Raw genomic sequence first — 11,785 nt, forward strand, 5'->3', positions numbered from 1 at the left:
ATATACTCAGGCTGTCCATTAGGACGGTTCATACTCACAAGGGAACCTCCCCATCACACCCCCCCTCAGATTTAGTTACAAGTTGGCACAGTGGATAGGCCTTGAAAAACTGAACATACATCAATCGAGAAAACAGGAAGAAGTTGTGTGGAACTATGAAAAAAAATAAGCAAAATATACAAACTGAGTAGTCCATGCGCAAGATAGGCAACATCAAGGATACTGTGAGCTCAGAAGCGCTGTGGTCCCGTAGTTAGCGTGAGCAGCTGCGGATCGAGAGGTCCTTGGTTCAAGTCTTCCCTCGCGTGAAAAGTTTATTTTCGCAAAGTTATGATCTGTCCGTTCGTTCATTTACGTTTCTGTTCACTGTAATAAGTTTAGTGTGTGTTTTGCGATCGCACCGCAAAACCGTGCGATTAGTAGACGAAAGGACGTGCCTCTTCAATTGGAATCGAAAACATTTGATCGCAAGGTCATAGGTCAACCGATTCCTCCACAGGAAAACACGTCTGATACATTCTATACGACACTGGTGACGGTATATGCGTCACATGACAGGAATATGTTGTCGTCCCACCTAACTTGTACACTTGAAGAATGGGTAAAACGATTCTTCTACCTTGCCCGATTTAGGTTTTCTTGTCGATGTGATAACCACTCCCAAAAAAGTGATGAAAACATAAGAGTGTGTCACATAAACTGCAACAAATGAATGCAACAGTTTCACAGTCGCACAGTTTTCCTTGTGCTCTGTAAAAACATATGTTTTTAACGTTTCTCAAATTTTTCCTTTTGTAGACCGTCAAATCCTGCGTATGTCCAAGCAAATCTGAACATGTCCTGGAATTTTGAAGAGGGAAGTTGATTATGTATGAGTGCCTGAACTTTTATAATTGCCTGAAAAAAAAACTTTTCATTCGAGGGGAGACTTGAACCAGGGACCTTTCACTCCGCAGCTGCTCACGCTAACCACGGGACCACGGCGCTCCTGAGCTCACAGTATCCTTGATGTTGCTTATCTTGCGCATGGACTACTCAGTTTGTACATTTTGCTTATTTTTTTCATAGTTCCACACAACTTCTTCCTGTTTTCTCGATTGATCTGTGTTCAGGTTTTCAAGGCCTATCCACTGTGCCAACTTGTAACTAAATCTGAGGGGGGTGCGATGGGGAGGTTCCCTTGTCTGAGTCTTCATGAATGCTTACCTAACTCATGGTCTACAGAGGTGTGAAAGTTGGACACTCTATCACACTGATATCAAAAAACGTGAGCGCGTCCACCAACAAAAATGAGATGTTCTTCAAAATTAAGTGTGAGGACCATGTCACCAACACTGTGGCTCTTGAGAAAGGGCATCTAAACAGCACTGAGGCAACCATCACAGCTCATCAACTGAGATGGCTACGCCGTGTTCATCGCATGAGTGACACAAGGCTTCCACGTCAAATTCCTTCTGGTGAACTCTGGTTGTGGACCTCATGGAGCCTCTCTTAAGCGCAACATGAAGGCGACTGGTGTAATCATACAAATATGAGAAGAACCTGTTCCTGTTGTGGACTGCTTAATGTGGAGAAACACTAAAACCACCGCTGTCAAACTGAAGGAGAACGCCGCAGAGATGAAGAGGCCAAGCGACAAGCAACTAACCTCCGACATTTACAACCTCCAACCATTAAGTTGCGATTTGTTCGAACGCATGTTTTATGCCGGGACTGGTCTGTTCAGTCACCGGGAACACAGCCAGAAGTCGACTTAAATGCAGGAAGAAGCTGTGCGTACTTGGAATCGAGCTGCATACGGCGGCGACAACAACGACGACGACGACTACTCCAGCAACTGGCTGTGACGTCAATGGCGCCGGCGGTCTCGTCAAAAATGACATACGTTGACTCTTAGATGCGTTCACTTCAAACTTCGCCACTACTGGATTCCACGTCAAGCTGAATTGCATTCCGTCGTCTAAAAAATGGTTAAAATTGGCTCTGAGCACTATGGGACTTGACTTCTGAGGTCATCAGTCCCCTGGAACTTAGAATTACTTAAACCTAACTAACCTAAGGACATCGCACACATCCATGCCCGAGGCAGGATTCGAACCTGCGACCGTAGCGGTCGCGCGGTTCCAGACTGTAGCGCCTAGAACCGCTCGGCCATTTTTGTTTTTTTTGACAGCTCCTTTAACCACACTGTTCCAGAAGCCGTTAGTGCAAGCCACGACATGAGTTTCGTTAGAGTTTGTTAGTGTGATCGTTTTCTAGAGCATGCTCAGCTAAAGTGGATTTTTCGGTGTGTCGTAGGCGATAAGACCTTTGGTGCTCCTTCTTGTGTTGTTCTGCAGTGCCCATTCTATGTCCGAACTTACGACCGACCGCACTTGCATGGTAGTTTGTAGAATCCAGACCTGCCGCATCTTTAAACGGTCTCAGAAATTGCCAGGTTTGAGACGGAAGCCTGAAGATCGATTTGATTTTGTCTCTCTTCAGCAGGTGACACATCTTACCCAACAGAGGGCCACAGAACGGCAGTTCACTATGAATGCAAAAAAAGACAATACCTCACCCTGCCTCGTCGTTAGTGTGTGTGTGTGTGTGTGTGTGTGTGTGTGTGTGTGTACTTGCAACAGTGGCCGAAGCTTTGGCACGTTTTACAACGTGAGTCCAGAAGTATTTTATGGAGTTAGAGAGAAATATTACAAATTATCGTGGTAAGGGGAGATGCGGAAGCGAGTATGTCAGAAGTTAAAACAAACCAATCCACTGCAGTCACTCGAATATTAAGAAATGCATAAAATTTTATTACAAAACTACATCCACCCGTGTAATCATGATTCAAGTTATCGCTGTGTCAAAAATCTACAGTTACCAGTCATTGAATGCTGGTGCCTATTTTGACTGGACCAGAGGTGTGACTCTTCCTACACATCGGTCAGATGTCACGAAGATGGCATAAAATATCGCTGAAATTGGTTGCTCAATAAAATAATCATTTCGAAATTTAGACGGCTGAAAGGTATTTTGATCTGACATTCTGTACTAAACAGCGGATGTCCCGCAACCATCTGTATAAGGATGGACACACACAGTTCTGAGATAGGGTCACCTCGACAATCAGCGAAACACCTGTCAGTAATTGCAACAACCTGATTCAGTCCTGTAAAAGAGTCGTTCAAGTAATGGCCTACTCTGCTAGAAACAATAGCGTGGGCAAAAAGAAAGTCCTGCCTCACCTCTCACACGGATCCGAGAATCATTAGTTACTGTCTGGTGCAACATACACCACACTGCAATCGGAACAGTCGCATCTAGCTGGCGCACAATGCAGCACGCCAGGTCCAGCCTAGCTGCTAGCCATTAATTGTCTATGCCACGTTAGTGAGCAAGTAGTGGATTACAAAACTCACCATTCTCAGAGAGCTCGTGGCTATCTAGTGACATACAGATCTTGTAAATTCTGCGAACACTTTCTCTAGCTGCCTCTCACCCAGGCAAAGAGCTAACTAACGACCTTCCACGATCGTGGCACACCCAGGCGAAAGTTTCGTGTAAGGCTAGCTACAGTAATAATCCTTTTACGAGCTTTAAAAATAACGGATAGGTTTCTAATTGGCATAACTATATGTCGTAAAACAGAATCTCTAACAACGTAAATTTTTTTGAGCTTTACAAAGAGCTTGCCGTGTGAGTGCCATAAAAGGTCAAAGTGGATAGATAGGTAACTTACGGAGCACCCGGTAATGCTTTTTGGGTCAGCAGTTTTTTGACTGGCTAGATGCGGCCCGCCACGGTTTGATATATGCCAACGTCTTCCTTTGAGAATAGCACAACAAACCCTCCGTCTTTTTTCGATGTACTCCAGTCTCTGTCAGGTAAGTGTATTGAGAGAGCAGCTAATGACACGATAAAATCATTTTACACTATAGAAACAAAATATGCAATAGGTATAATGATAGCATATCTGAGACGTTCGCTAATTTATTAAATCTTGCATTCTTCAGGAGACTCAGGGAAACAGGTTTCCTACTGTCTATTTGATTAGTATAGAATCGGATACGTGACGCTGTCAAGTATTCCATCAACAGTTACCAAACGCACAACGAAAGGATGCCATCCGTGCCCCTGCTGTCCCGAATTCTGTGATGTTAAGTTAGAATCACTTCTGGAGTATAAAAGTGTCATTAATAGTCGTAGTTAGAAGTTGACCTGACGATTTGTTAATTCTACCATGCGCCAACTGTCGAGGTCCACTAGAAAAAAACTGTGGCATGCTTGTTGGAATCGGGCATGAATTGTGCGCGCAGGTGTAACTCAGGTTAGCACAAAAAAATCAGACATAAATGTTACTTAAAAGATGACTTATTAAGGATCCTACGACTAAAATCAAGGGATCACCAATTTAGTATTGGAGGGCAGCGTGGAGGGTAAAAATCGTAGAGGGAGACCAAGAGATGAATACACTAAGCAGATTCAGAAGGATGTAGGTTGCAGTAGGTACTGGGAGATGAAAAAGCTTGCACAGGATAGAGTAGCATGGAGAGCTGCATCAAACCAGTCTCAGGACTGAAGACCACAACAACAACGACGACTAAAATTAAACGAGCGAGAATTCGAAGGCATACCACCTCAGGTATTTAGGTGTGTACCTAGACGAACAATGGACATTCAATACTCACTTAGAATATGTAGCAAGGAAAGGAAGTTATAATGAATGAAATCATTAAGAAGGTACGAAGCTGTTTTCAATTGAAGAAAATCAAATACGAAGAAATACACAAATTCTTCGGGAATCAGAAACAAATTTATGTTTAAAGAATTTAATACTCGTACTTACAGACTGGCGCCTCAACTGTATTTCCTCAGACACATGAAGGGGAACGTCTCAGTTTCTTCCTGAAGTAAACAGAAAGCTTGAGGTAACTTAACTGGAACCTAACAGACGACTGGTCTACTACCTTTCCGGACATGCGTCATGTCTTACATACCTGACTGAAATTAGTTAGAGGCAACGCTCAGCTGTGGCTGTGGCGAACTCATCACACCAGACCAAGGTCTCTGGGAATGTCCCCTGACTGAAGGTGTGGTAAGAATTAATAAAAACTCCTCCTGAACAGACCAAGAAAGCCCAATCGTACCGACCGGCCGCCGTGTCATCGTCAGCCCACAGGCGTCACTGGATGCGGATATGGAGGGGCATGTGTCAGCACACTGCTCTCCCGGCCGTATGCCAGTTTTCGAGAGCGGAGCCGTACATCTCAATTGAGTAGCTCCTCAGTTTGCCTCACAAGGGCTGAGTGCAACCCGCTTTCCAAAAGCGCTCAGCAGACCGGATGGATGGTCACCCATCCAAGTGCTAGCCCAGCCCGACAGCACTTAACTTCGGTGATCTGACGGGAACTGGTGTTACCACTACGGCAAGGCCGTTGGCCTAGTAAGAACTACTAGGCAGGCTTTAAAAAATACAACTTTCTATAACATAATTAGAGTAAAAGACGACTTTTATACCCTAAATCTTCTAGGTGACACAGTTCCAGTGAAAAAAAAAATACAAGGCGAAACTATAGCCAACAGACACCGCAGCAGAGACGAGTAAGGCCTGTAGACAACACTAGGAAACGAGAATGAAACTCAGTAGCGCTACGATCGCTTGACCCAGTAGCGGAAGAATGGTGGGAGGTGGGCAGAAGTGTGCCTTAAGAGACCGGGAAGGATCATAAATGTGTGCTCTGATCCTTCGCATTGCCGGCTGGTGGCACCAAGAAATTTCTAGGTCCAACAGCATGGACAATCAGGTATGGAACATGTATAGAAGTTATGAGAAGCTACGTGCTTAGTAGTATATATACAGGGTGGTCCACTGATCATGACCGGGCCAAATATCTCATGAAATAAGCGTCAAACGAAAAAACTAGAAAGAACGAAACTTGTATAGCTTGAAGGGGCAGACCAGATGGCGCTATGGTTGGCCCGCCAGATGGCGCTGCCATAGGTCAAACGGATAGAACTGCGTTTTTTTTAAACAGGAACCCCCATTTTTATTACATATTCGTGTAGTACGTAAATAAATATGAATGTGTTAGTTGGACCACTTTTATCGCTTTGAGATAGATGGCTCACAATTTTAGACGAACAGTTGGTAGCAGGTAGGTCATTTAAATTAAAATACAGAACGTAGGTAAGTTTGAACATTTTATTTCGGTTGTTCCAATGCGATACATTTACCTTTGTGAACTTATCATTTCTGAGAACGCATGCTGTTACAGCGTGATTACCTGTAAATACCACATTAATGCAATAAGTGCTCAAAATGATGTCCGTCAACCTCAATGCATTTGGCAATACATGTAACGACATTCCTCTCAACAGCGAGTAGTTCGCCTTCCGTAATGTTCGCACATGCATTGACAATGCGCTGACGCATGTTGTCAGGCGTTGTTGGCGGATCACGATAGCAAATATCCTTCAACTTTCCCCCCAGAAATAAATCCGGGGACGTCAGATCCGGTGAACGTGCGGACCATGGTGTGGTGCTTCGACGACCAATCCACCTGTCATGAAATATGTTATTTAATACCGCTTCAACCACACGCGAGCTATGTGCCGTACATCCATCATGTTGGAAGTACATCGCCATTCTGACAAGCAGTGAAACATCTTGTAGTAATATCGGTAGAACATTACGTAGGAAATCAGCATACATTCCACCATTTAGATTGCCTTCGTTAAATTGGGGCCCAATTATCCTTCCTCCCATAATGGGGCACCATGCATTAACCCGCCAAGGTCGCTGATGTTCCACTTGTCGCAACCATCGTGGATCTTCCGTTGCCCAATAGCGCATATTATGCCGGTTTACGTTACCGCTTTTGATGAATGACGTCTCGTCGCTAAATAGAACGCATGCAAAAAATCTGTCATCGTCCCGTAATTTCTCTTTTGCCCAGTGGTAGAACTGTACACGACGTTCAAAGTCGTCGCCATGCAATTCCTGGTGAATAGAAATAAGGTGTGGGTCCAATCGATGTTCATGTAGCATTCTCAACACCGACGTTTTTGAGATTCCCGATTCTTGCGCAATTTGTCTGCTACTGATGTGCGGATTAGCCGCGGCAGCAGCTAAAACACCTACTAGGGCATCATAATTTGTTGCAGGTCGCGGTTGACGTTTCACATGTGGCTCAACACTTCCTGTTTCCATAACAAACTTAACTATCGGGCGAACGGTCCGGACACTTGGATGATGTCGTCCAGCATACATAGCATACGCCCATTGGGCATTTTGATACATCAACACGATATCGATCTATTCCGTAATTGGTAAACGGTCCATTTTAACGTGTGTAATGTATCACAAAGCAAATACCGTCCGCACTGGCGGAATGTTACGTGATACCACGTACTTATACGTTTGTGACTATTACAGCGCCATCTATCAAAAAGCGAAAAAAGCGGTCCAACTAAAACATTCATATTTGTTTACATACTACACGAATATGAAATAAAAAAATGGGGGTTGCTATTAAAAAAAATGCAGTTGATATCCGTTTGATCTATGGCAGCGCCATCCAGCGGGCCAACCATATCGTCATCTGGTTTCCCCCTTGAAGCTAGACGAGTTTTGTTCTTCGTAGTTTTTTCGTTTGACGCTTGTTTCGTGAGACATTTGGCCCAGTCAGTATCAATGGACCACCCTATGTGTGTGTGTGTGTGTGTGTGTGTGTGTGTGTGTGTGTGTGTGTGTGTGTTGGGACCTCCTCCCAAATCCCTGGATTGATCTCAACAAAATGTGGCACAGAAGCAGCAGGCTTCTTGAGTATCTGTGCTGCGGAGTTTATAATCTCCTAGCTCAAACAGGAGGAGATTTTTTACAGCCCCTGGCGTATAGGCTGTCCTGCAAAGATGCATGTTGTATGCAAAATGAAACTGCTTTGCAGGGCAGCCTACATGATAAGAGCATGTAACTCTTTTCCAGACCCTAACCCATAGGCTGCTGTGCACAACATGTGTGCTGTATTGGAGTACAGTACTATTGACTGTAGTAGTAGTAGTAGTATTGACTTGCTCTGCATGATGGCCTATATGTCAGGGGCCCCTGATGTGCAGCCTATGCTGCATGACAGACGAGGAAGTGGTATCAGACTGCTTTATTGCACTGTATTGCAGGGGTACACATGTCGATAAGTATGGTTGGCGACAGGCTGAGATGGATAGAGGAGGGGATGGGAAGAGTGAGAGTAGGAATTGAAAAGAGAAAGGGGAGGAGGGGGTGATACATGCAGCAGGTGAAAGGTGCAGAGACGTGGACTGGCCTGCCAACAGTCCCAAACTGACCCAATGAAACACCGCTGGGATAAATTAGAACGTCGACTTCGTTTCAGACCCCAGTGTCCATCATCAGTACCTTGTCTGGTTTCGGCTCTTGGGAAAGAATGGTCTGCCATTCCTCCACAGACATCCAGACACCTGTATGAAAGTGTCCCCATGAGGTTTCAAGCCGTCATAAAACCAATGGTTGGACATGCACAATATTAATGTGCAGTAATTGGTGTCTACACATATTTGATCAGATAGTGTGTAATGCAGACTGGAAATAACAAGAAATAAGTGTTACAAATTGTTGTTTGAAAGTATTTGTCTAGAGTGCAGCATTTTTGCGAAGTGAACGTGACGATAAACAGAATAGACGAGAAGAAAATAAAAATTTCTGAAATGTGGTGCTACAGGTGAGTGCTGAAGATAATATGGAAAGATCGAGTAATTAACGAAGGTGCACTGAATCAATGTGGGGAGAAAAGAACGTTATGGCATAAACTGACTGAAAGAAGATACCAGTTGATAGAATATATACCTGATGCATCAATGCGTACTGAGTTTGATAACTAAGCGAAATGTTGATCATAAATATTGTAGAGGGACACAACGGCTTGACTACAGTAAGCAGGCTCAAATAGATTTACGTTGCAACAGCTGTGCAGATATTAAGAGGCTTGCACAGGATAGACTATCATGGTGAACTGCATCAGACCTGTCTTTGTGCTAAAGACCTCAATAACTTTGAGGGGAAGAATACGCTTGTTGGAAAGGAGAAAGAAATCAGTCTTACTGCGCTAGACGGGGGCAGTCCACGGGCGAGAAGGTCGCATTTGGAGCCGCCTCTTAGGCTTTCTCATGCAGTACGCCGTAAGTGGCTATACTTCTCAATACAGTGTCAGTGTAGGCGTCTTGTCTATCAGAGAAGACTACTACTTTGCTGGAAGACAGGGGCAATGCTGGGCTCTATGTTCGCCTGCCACGCGCGACTCACCTGCCTGAGAGGAAACGTGTGCAACTGGAATCTCCGTCACGTATGCTGTGATAAAGATATTAGATTGATTGGAATATATGAAAACAGCTAGTGGAGTTATGATTAATCATCAAAAGAGATCTTCCTCATGCTTCCAAACCACAGTAGCTATTTTTATGTCGCTGGAAAGCGTATAGCACAACCACAGTCATGGATGACAGTTTCTGCAACCTTAAATGAAGAGACGGTTTGAGCAGCCATGTGGTTCAGCATTTATAGTGTATTAAACTGCTACATGATGCTCTGTCTATCTATTCTCTGTGTACACCTTTTTGAGTATGGTCGTTGATAGCGCCTGTTTAGCCTGAAGTCAGATACTAACGACAAAGACTGACCCGATGGCCCGTGAAGAGTGTAGCGCTGTATGCATTCAGAAACGGAATGTTCCATGCATTTGGTCCCAGTGAAAAGCACTGCTACCCCTTGCCTGCATGTGATGTCACATCTTGCACTGGTTAAGGGCAAGCCACTCCGAACTGTTCTGTTCTCTGAGCAGCTGTTAGAGCTTTTCCTCTCAGACACGGCAGCTACTTCTTAATCAAATAGCTCATCTGGATATTTATGTAAGGCAGGTGGAAGATAATACACGTCAAAGATATACCTTCTTACACATATACGTTTCTCGGCTTTTGGAAAGATCACTGCGCAGTACTATCAAAGGAGGACACTTAAACCACTTAAAGACTAGTGTTATTACATCATATATAGATACGTTTATTGAACCGGTTGGACTATTGCTTCGTAACTGGAACTCTATATGTACCATAATGAAATAAAACACCACCCGCCGCCACCACGCTTCCACGTGACAGCAACATACACGCTACACTTCTGCAGCTCCTAAATCGCGACAGCGACACAGTTTTCGTGTTCATGCTACTTGTCGCTACAGTCTGCACAGTCCGCCTCTGTAGCGTATCGGTAGTGTTACCGCAGGATGCCCGGGTTCGGTTCCCGGCAGGGGACTGGGTGTTGTGTGTCCTTCAGCATCAGTGACCTGCAAGTCGCCGAAGTGGCGTCAACTAAAAAGGACTTGAAATACGGTGGCCGAACTCTCCCGCATGGGGCCTCTCGGCCAAAAATGCCATACTTCCATTTCATTTTTACGATATGCACAAGGGCTCGCAGTAACTAGAACCTGCGGCAGCTCACTTAGATAGGCCATAGAGATCGTAAAACAACCAGGAATTTCAGTAGGAAGGACGAGGGCGTGAAATTGAATGATATCTGGCTTCTGGGGCTGAAGAAGATGTGTATCAGTCTTCCACCGCGGGGTGATAGCAACAGTGGACGACGGCGGTCGATAACGGCCAATTGCGCTCGCACATTCAAAACATGTGACGTCACGCCACTGCGCGGAAGTGGAATTTTGTTGTAATTAGTAGCGAGGCAGGGTGTGACCAGGACATTCAAAGAAGCTACAATACTACTTGAAAATGTTCTCCGCAGATGGAGACGAAACGTTGGGTTTCATGGTGAAATCCATTCGACCACGACATAACAGCCCGAAACATTTTATTAACTGTGAGAAGTTCTCCTACGTACGTTGAGGGACTAGTACTACCGGGAGAAAGAATATTGCAGAGACATGAGTTGGACACGGCCTGGGAGACGTTTCCAGAACGAATTTCCACTCTGCAACGGAGTGTGCGCTGATCTGATACTCCCTGGAAGATTAAAACTGTGTGCTGTATGGGGACTCGAACTCGGGACTTCTGCCTTTCGCGGGCAAGTGCTCTACCGACTAAACTAACCGAGCAAGGCTCACGACCTGTCCTGACAGCTTTACTTTCGACAGTACCATCTACTTTCAAAATTCACAGAAGTTCTCCTGAACGTGTGCGAGTCGTGAGCTGTGCTCGAATGGTTCAAATGGCTCTCAGCAGTATGGGTTCAAATGGTTCAAATGGCTCTGAGCACTATGGGACTTAACATCTATGGCCATCAGTCCCCTAGAACTTAGAACTACTTAAACCTAACTAATCTAAGGACAGCACACACCACCCAGTCATCACGAGGCAGAGAAAATCCCTGACCCCGCCGGGAATCGAACCCGGGAACCCAGCAGTATGGGACTTTGCATCTGGGGTCATCAGTCCCCTACACTTAGATCTACTTAAACCTAACTAACCAACGGACAGCAGACACAGCCGCGCGGGATTAGCCGAGCGGTCAAGGGCGCTGCAGTCATGGACTGTGCGGCTGGTCCCGGCGGACGTTCGAGTCCTCCCTCGCGCATGAATGCGTGTGTTTGTCCTTAGGATAATTTAGGTTAAGTAGTGTTTAAGCTTACGGACTGATGACCTTAGCAGTTAAGTCCCGTAAGACATTTGAACATTTTTGAACATCACACACATCCATGCCCGAGGCAGGATTCAAACCTGCGATCGTAGCTGCAGCGCGATTCGGCGTGAGCCGTGCTCAGATTACTTAGTAGATAGTGGGCTT

This window comes from Schistocerca piceifrons, chromosome 4 (assembly GCF_021461385.2).
Source record: "Schistocerca piceifrons isolate TAMUIC-IGC-003096 chromosome 4, iqSchPice1.1, whole genome shotgun sequence".
NCBI classification, from domain to species: domain Eukaryota; kingdom Metazoa; phylum Arthropoda; class Insecta; order Orthoptera; family Acrididae; genus Schistocerca; species Schistocerca piceifrons.